The sequence below is a fragment of the Mus pahari genome, chromosome 5 (genome assembly GCF_900095145.1).
Source record: "Mus pahari chromosome 5, PAHARI_EIJ_v1.1, whole genome shotgun sequence".
NCBI lineage: Eukaryota > Metazoa > Chordata > Mammalia > Rodentia > Muridae > Mus > Mus pahari.
Genome location: NC_034594.1, coordinates 92,313,773 through 92,322,337, shown reverse-complemented (window position 1 = coordinate 92,322,337; position 8,565 = coordinate 92,313,773). Strand labels below are relative to the sequence as shown.

Genomic DNA, 8,565 nt, shown 5'->3' with positions numbered 1-8,565 from the left:
TGAGACAGGGTCTCTCACTAGGGTTTGCTGATTCTGGTCAGTTCGGTAGCAAGCTCTAGTGGGCCTCCTCTCTTCACTTCTCTGAACAAGAATTAACAAATTGCCTCAAAAAAGCAAAAAGAAAACAAACAAACAAAACCCTTACTAGACAATTAAAATAGCATGACATAGTGACTCTGAAAAAAAAAAAAAAAAAAAAAAAAAAAAAAAAAAAAAAAAGAAGATGGCTGGAGCACCAGGCCCCTCCCTGCTGGGGCATTCTGGAGCTGCGACTCTGCAGTATAGAGAATGCCAAGAACTTCTAAGTCTCTACCAGAAGTACTTATCGGAGCAGCAAGAGAAGCTTACTATGTGCCTCTCAGAAATTGGAGCTGCTAGGAGTAGCAGATAACCAAGAAGAAAAACACTCACCAGTCTTCACTGATGGACATGGATGGTTCGTATTTGAGTGTGGCCAAACCACAAACCTTCTGTCAGACCAAGGCAAGACCTAAGCCAGCAACCAGGACTTAGCTTCAGAATCCCTTACAGCAATAAGGAATAATTCCTTGAAACCAATAACACTTCATCATCCCAAAAAGGACTTAAAGAGGATGTCAACAGAAACCAGAACATGTACTTATGAATCTCCGGGGAGGAGAATAATATATGCAGCCCCAATAGAGAAAGCCATACCAGAAGAGTTGAAGATAAAGGAATATCCAAACCTTCCACCCATTCCATCTAGTCATTACTGTGGTCATAAATGCTCTGAAAGTGAAGCTTACATTCATGAGAACTATCACTCTACAAACATGTAAGACACATCCAGAATCACCCTACCTCAATGTTGTAAGACACATTCAGAATCATGCAGTCATTGTAGCATGCCCTGGACATCTCTCATGCCTGATCAAGTGACACTGCAACTCAGAGAAACTGACATTGAAAAACAACTCTCAGAAGATTGAAGGCAACAGCTGATGCTTCAGAAAATGGAACTGGAAATTGAAAAGGAATGGCTCAGCATCTCCTGGCCCAACAAGAGACAAAGCTTCTCCTTAAAGAGCAGCAGTAGCAGCACCAATCTAGGCTGCATTGCAATTGTTTATTGAAGCCAAAATGTGATGAATGGCTGCATGGAGCCTCATCATCCTTCAAAAAGTGCCCAGAATCTCCAAAAAGTTGGCAAAAATGGAGGGAGTTTCAGTCAAATGTGGAGAATGGCATCCAATGGTTATGTCAACAGAATGATTCATGCAGACCCGAGAGAGTCAGCAATAGGAGTCAGAAAAGATGCATCCACATCTCCTATGTTAACACGAAGCCCTAAAGACCCCCTGACACCAGCCTCCTCATCATTCCAGCACAAAACCTCAAGGTATGAGACATCTCTGTTGGATTTGGTTCAGTCTCTGAGCCCAGATTCTGCTCTCAAATCTTAGTCCCATCCCTCCAGAGCAGCAGGAACGTGGAGTACTCTCCGACCTACCCCTCAGAAATCTACCTGGAAGAAAGTGGTCCACATAGGAGCCTTGAAGACCTGGAGGAGAATCAGATTCTGATAGACATACTTTTCATATGACTCTGAAGCACATGCTATAGAATTTCCACAGGAAATATTTGCGTTCCTTTCCATATTGATGTTGGATGTTAAATTGGAAAGTAGCTGAGTCTCTCCTTTCATGAAGACCTCTTGCTGGCATCCTTTCATGGTGTTGAATATAGAATCCATTCTAATACATCAGGGTGTTTTTCAGTCAGACCAGTCAGCAGAAACAGACTAAAGGAGGTCACTTAGGGTCGGATGTTTTCTATACCAAACAGAAATTAGAAATTTAGGATACTTTCTGCATGGCAGACTCCACGAATATATAGTGTCATTTTAAAAGTGTTTTCAATTTACTACTGCAAAAAGTTGATTGTTTACAGAAAGAAAACTTTCCCATTGACAGACCTCTTAAATATAAAAGTAGCTCTTCAGAATGGCTCTTCTCTCCTCACTAATGCTAAGTGTGGTTCTTCATTCTGAAATTGAAGTTGATGACCCTAATATCATCTTAAATGGACCAATACTTGTGGGTCATAGTGATCATCAACCTGGTCATTGCCATCCCTTAAGCCAAACGACTTAATGCCTTAGAGGGAGGTTCCCAACCAGACGGTGGCATTGCACCACATGTGGGAATGGCTGCCTGGGGAAATTTACCATTGTCCAGGCAACTACCTCATCATTTTCCCATGATGGATGTTTCTTGTTGACTTCAATGTCAGTTGTTCTTGTAAACTTTATCTGTGGTTGTGTTTGAGGAAGATGGCACTAGAGAAAAAGTGATATCAAATGGCTTCAGGTTGGCAGGATCCTTCTGCCCCCACCTCACTCCATAAGGATGAATAGTCCTATTCTGAGTGCCTTTGGATGCACTGAGTGGATGCTCTGCTGATTATCCTTCCGGGTCCAGATCTAAATCTTTTCTTTTCAAGCTGAGCTCAGTCTTGTTGAGTCTACTCAGGGTCCCCTCCCTTCAAGCCTCCCAATCTCATACACTTTCTCTGAGGCAAATGCAAGGGCAAGACAAACTACTTGTAGTCATTACCTTTGGAAACTGAAAGTTTAATTCAGATTCCAGTTTTCTTTTCAAAGTCACCCTGAGAGTAACTAACACAGGTTTGTTCCATTTTAAAACACCTCTAGGAGATGTCTTTGGAGTGGTAGAAATGGGCATTTTCTCTTTTGGTTTTCCACAAATATCTTTTCTCTATCTTGTGTGTCCAAGACAGCTTAACTATACCTATTTCTTTAGACCTGCTATAACCATAGTCATTATTTTGAGCATCGTTAGTCTTACTACTCCAGTACGTCTCTAGAAGGAAAAGAAAGAGAATCTGACCTCTCTAAGAAGATTATTTACCTGTAGAAGAGTTATAAACAGCCTAAAAACTAAAGGTTTTTTGAGATAACATGCTAGTGAGTGGAATTTAATTTCTTCATCACCAGCATGGGAAGTTTGGAAGAGAAAAAACAGTTTTCAGGGGAACATCAATCAGCCCACTTTTCATACTTCATGGTCCTGCCAGTTGCCTTCTTTGTCCTGCAGGCATTTATGTGTATGCATCTGTGCACATGGATGTGCATGCACACACACACACACACACACACACACACACACACACACACACAAAACATAGTGACTTTGTTATTAACTAAGTGATGTATGTTAACATTTTAAACTGTATTAAATTTCCTTTGAGAGCTATGTGTTGTAGAGTACTAGGGATTGAGCTGATTGTAGCCTATCCCACAGAAGAATGGGAAGAATGTAGAATCCATGTGCCTCCTCTGATAATGCTCTCTTCAGTGGTTAGTTGGGACTTGTTTGGCCAGCCCCTCTATGTTTCCTCAAAGCAAAACTACACACAATAATGAAATTTTGGTTTAACAAGATTCACCAAGGTCACCAGATAGGAGCAGTTCAAACCCAGAGGTGGAATGGGGGTCATTGTTCTTTTCTTTATTTTTCTTTCCTATTTTGAGTCAATGTGTCCTTATTGGAGGAAGAGTGTCACTGGAGATCAGCATTGGGGTTTCAGAAGCTAAAGCCAGGTCCAGTGAGCTTTCTCTCTCTCTCTCTCTCTCTCTCTCTCTCTCTCTCTCTCTCTCTCTCTCTCTCTCTNTCTCTCTCTCTCTCTCTCTCTCTCTCTCTCTCTCTCTCTCTCTCGCCTGTGAGCATGGATGTATAACTCTCAGCTACTTCCCAGCACCATGCCTATTGCCTGTCACAATGTGTCCAAATATGATAGCAATGGAATAAGTTCCTGAAACTGTAATCAAGCTACAAGTAAATGCTCTTTTATATGAGTTGCCATGGTCATGGTGTAGTGTTTTGTCATAGCAATAGAACAACAACTGTAGCATAAACTGTGCCAGGGATTGGGACCTTGTTGTGACAGTCCTGACCAGGCTTCTAGTTGTCAGAATGTAAAGTTTAGGATTTTGAATTAGGAAAACTTTATAAAACATTAAATATGGATAAATGGACCATACAAGTAGGAACATGGAAGGCAGTGGCAATGAGGGTAATCTGAACTGTGGAGCCTGGCACAAGAGGTTTCAGAGAAAAATATTAATATGTGGCCTCCACACCATTCTGTGATATTTTGGTGGAAATTGTGGCTCCTTTTTGTTCCTGTCCATGAAGATTTGCCTGAGGTAAATTGAAGAGTTTTGGATTTATGGAATTGACAGAAGAGTTTGCAAGAAAACTGTTCCATTTGATTGTGTATATTGGTAGCCATTCTTATGTATATCTATAATAAAAAGGAGCAAACTAACAAAAAATTACACAGTTTGCCAAGAAAACAAAACAAACAAAAACAAAACAAACAAACAACAACAAAAACAAAACAACCCAGAAGTGTCCTGAAGCTAAATCCAATGCTCAATGAAATAAAAAGTTTAATGAAAAGCCTGATGCTAAATGCAATAAAGAGAAAGGGGGAAAGGTGACTTCTGGGTAAGACTCCACTCAGCTAAGCTTCTAGCTTCTGAAAAGGAATGAAAGGAAAGCACAAGCAAGAAATAAAACCATCAAACCCCGAAAGCTAATGAAAACATGTTAGAATACAAGGACCAAGTTCCAGCCCCAGCAAACAGAAGGCTATGGCAACTTCAGCCACGTCATTCTAACTCTAGAGTCAAAGATACGAGAAAGGGAGTGTGGAATCTTCCTCTATGACTAAGGAATGCTGCTAAAGCAAGGCTTATATCAGAGGTATCTCTGTATAGAGACTGAGAGATGCCATTGTGTGAAATTTTGAAGTTGAAGCCTATGTTTCATTGGAGATCCAAATATGTTGAAGATCGCAAAGCTATGGTAAATTTGTCAAGAAAATCTGTGGACCGAATGTAGAAGTAGCACAAGAAGAAAGGATGCTACTTTCAACAAAACTGAAAAGAACTAGAGATCTGAATAGTACTTTACATCAGTTGTTGAGATCGAGCTTTTGGAGTTTCTCATGCTTATTTTGGTCCAACTATTCCTCAATATTCAGGCTTTCCTCCCCTTTGGAACAATAATGTATGTTCTATGCATCGTGTGTTAGAACTGTATAATCTGCTTGCTGATTTTTGACATTTTACAAATGTTACAATTAAGATATTGTCTTGAGTCTCAAAACAGATTTTGAACATTGAACTTTTAAACAGTATGAAACTAATACTGACTATAGAGACATTTGAAGTTGAACTACATTTATTTTTGCATTATGATATGACTTCATGGGGGTCTGTGATTGGGATGTGGTGGTCTAATAAAAATGGCCCCATGGGGGTTATAACTTGGAATGCTTAGTCAGTGGTAGTAGTATTACTGCCTGAGAAGGTTTAGAGGGTATTGTTTTGTTGAAGGGAATATGTCACTAAGGTAGGATTTAGGGTTTCAGAAGCCCAAACCAGGTCCGATGGCTCTCTTCATCTACCTGTGGATCTGAACGTAGAATGCCCAGCTACTTCTCCAGCACCATGTTTGCCTCTATGCCACAAAGCTCCCTAATGTGATAATAGAATAAACCTCTAAAATTGTAAGCGAGCCCCAAATTAAATAATTTCCTTTATAAAAATTGTCATGACCATGTTGTTTCTTCATAACAATAGAAGACTGGCTAAAACAATCCCCAAACCCTCCTTTCTGGGGATGTCATTTTGTAAACATTTTCATGCAAGTGAAGATTATCTGAAGTGACATTTGTGTCACTCTTCTTAGTTATGAGACTATAAAGCCAATTGATTCCAAAAAATTAGAATTTCCCCCAGAATCCTATGCTGGGAGAATAAACAGACGAAGGCTTTGTGCCAGCAGAGAGGGTGTTTGTCTCCCAAAAATAGATTTTCCAGAGTTTTGACAGATTGTCAGGTCCCTTGCTGAACAGACTTAAGACCATAATGGATGAATAATTGATGGGAATACATCCAGCATTGTGTAGGTGTGCATTCTTATTCATCCCATTTAAAACTGAAACCTCAGATCAGGATCCCAATATTTACATACTGACTATTTCCCCTTTTTGTTCTTTACACTATTACTCACATCTCATTTCTTTTTCTTTTTTCCTTTTTTTAAAAAAATGGATATTTTATTTATTTGCACTTCAAATGTTATCCCCTTTCCTGGTTTCTCCTCTGCAAATCCCCTATCTAATCCTGCCTTACCCTGTTCCCTCACCCAACCACCCACTCTGGCCTCACCACCCTAGCATTCCTCCACAGTGGGGAATCAAGCCTTCACAGGACCAAGGGCCTCCCTCCTATTGTTTCCAGATAAGGCCCCTTCAGTTCCTTTAGTCCTTCCCCTAACTTTTCCATTGGGATCCCTGTGCTCAGTCCAATAGTTGGCTGTGAGCATCCACATCTGTATTGGTCAGAATCTGGCATAGCCTCTCAGGAGACAGCTGTATCAGGTTCCTGTCACCAAGCATTTATCAACATCCACAATAGTGTCTGGGTTTGGTGTCTGTATGTGGGATGGATCCTCAGGTATAGCAGTCTCTGGTTGGCCTTTCCTTCAGTCTCTGCTCTACTTTTTGTCCATGCATTTCCTTTAGACAGGAACAATTCTGTGTTAAAATTTTGGAGATGGATGGTTAGCCCCATCCCTCAAATGGGGGCAATACCCAATCTCTTGATATGGTCTTGACAGGTTATCCCTCCCTGTTGTGGAGTACTTCAGCTAATGTCATCCCCATGGGGTCCTAGAAGGATCTTGCTTTCCTAGCATCTGGGACTTTCTCGTTGCTACCCCAGTTCCTCATCCCCCATTGCTACACACCTAATTTTCTGAACCTCTGTACAATTCCTCTCATACCTGATTCTTCCCCCCTCTTCCCCCCCTCCTCTCTTCCTCCAAAGTCCCTCCCACCACTTTCCTTGATTATTTTGTTTCCCCTTCTAGTGATGTCCTTAGAACAGGTAGCCAAGCCTGGCTTGAAGGGGCTGTAAAAACCGAGGCTCTGAGCCTAACTGTACTTCTTGCTCAAAGTATCCTCTCTTTCTCATGGTGCCCTACTACTACTTCAGTAATATGAATTGTTTCTCAAAATAATAGCAAGAAAAATGAAATTGTGATGCTTACTTATTTAAAATCATCACGCCTAGGTTCAAGTCCACTTCTGATACATCAGAAACTATGTCATGGACTAAAATTTAAACACTTGTGAAGTCTTCTGTATCTAAAATAATCAGCACTTCATCTTGAGCTGATTGTCTTCCCATGTATCTAGGAACAATGTTTAAAATATTCAGATAATTTAGATATTAATCTCGGGGACATGTCATGCTTTTGATTGTTATGACTGTGTGGGTGTTTCTGTGTTTATGTCTGTCTGTCTGTCTGTCTCTGTCTCTGTCTTTCTCTTTCTCTCCTCTGCCTCTCTCTCTCTCTCTTTTTCTCTGTAAGTAAGTAATTAAGTAACAGTACACATTATCCCATTTTATTTTTTTTAAAAATACTTATATAGTATTTTTAAAAAGTTCTTACTTGTAAAGGAATGTTCATCCAGCAACATGGATGCTTTGGCAAGTGATCACGACCACTGATCTTCTAGGTCTGTGTGATCTGGCTGGAACGATACACCTTTAATGCCTTTGTCTGGAACATAGATATGTTCTTAGTACATGGCTTTAATCCCAAAGAATGAAGCTGAATTTAGTTTTCGAAGGAAGCACTTGAATGGGCTTGAATGACAGTGACAAATTAGAGAAAAATTAGACAGAACAAATTAGAGATAGGATAAACCCAACTCACACAAGAACAGACAAGGAAAAATTATTTAGGATAATTTCAGGGAGAGAGGTTGAATCATTTTAATCAGTTGAGTTCGGGCAATGCAGTTACAGTTCAGTCAGTGCATAGTCAGAGCAGTTAATGAAGTGCCCTTGAGTTCAGAATGAGTTTATTCTGTAGTTCTACTCAGCTTATGCAGTTCATGTAGTAAAAGTCAGGAGAGGCATTTGAAGGCAGAGAATAAGAAGGAACCAGAAAATTAGAACAAATTTCCAGAGCTAGTTTGTGGCCAAGGAGAGCAATTCAGTTAAAAACTGAGAGAAGCCAGTTCAAGTCAGTCATCTTGGAGAGTGGGAGGTTGAGCCATGACAACTGAGTTGAACCAATCAGGCACAGTGCAGAAAGAGGGAGAAAGAGTAAGCAAGCATATTCAGTAGTAAGCCTCAGAGACAACACTTGCATCTGACAAATAAAATATCCATTTACACTTACGGAATAGGTGAATGATTTCATGATCCTTTATGTATACACACAAATACACTGCACTGTGTTCCTGCTGGATACCTGTTTGTCTCATTTGGGTCTAGCTCATCTACTTTGCTAGCCATAATCATAAATTTCTCTTCGACACAGCCTTTGAGCTGTTTCAAGGAAGAAACACCTACTTTTAAAAACAGGATTCACCTATGCCCTTCTTAACACACATTGTAGACTTTTTCTCTATTGTTAACATGTACAATCTGAGAATCAAAAGAAATGGAGAACTTCTAGCTTGTCCCGCGCCAACCGTCTCGCCAGCAAGAACGAC

The 8,565-nt window shown here is 40.3% G+C and overlaps 1 pseudogene; it reads left to right on the top strand.

Annotated features, from left to right (window-relative positions):
- Window positions 1–223: 223 nt before the first annotated feature.
- LOC110321987 lies at window positions 224–1,564 on the top strand (annotated as a pseudogene).
- Window positions 1,565–8,565: the final 7,001 nt, after the last annotated feature.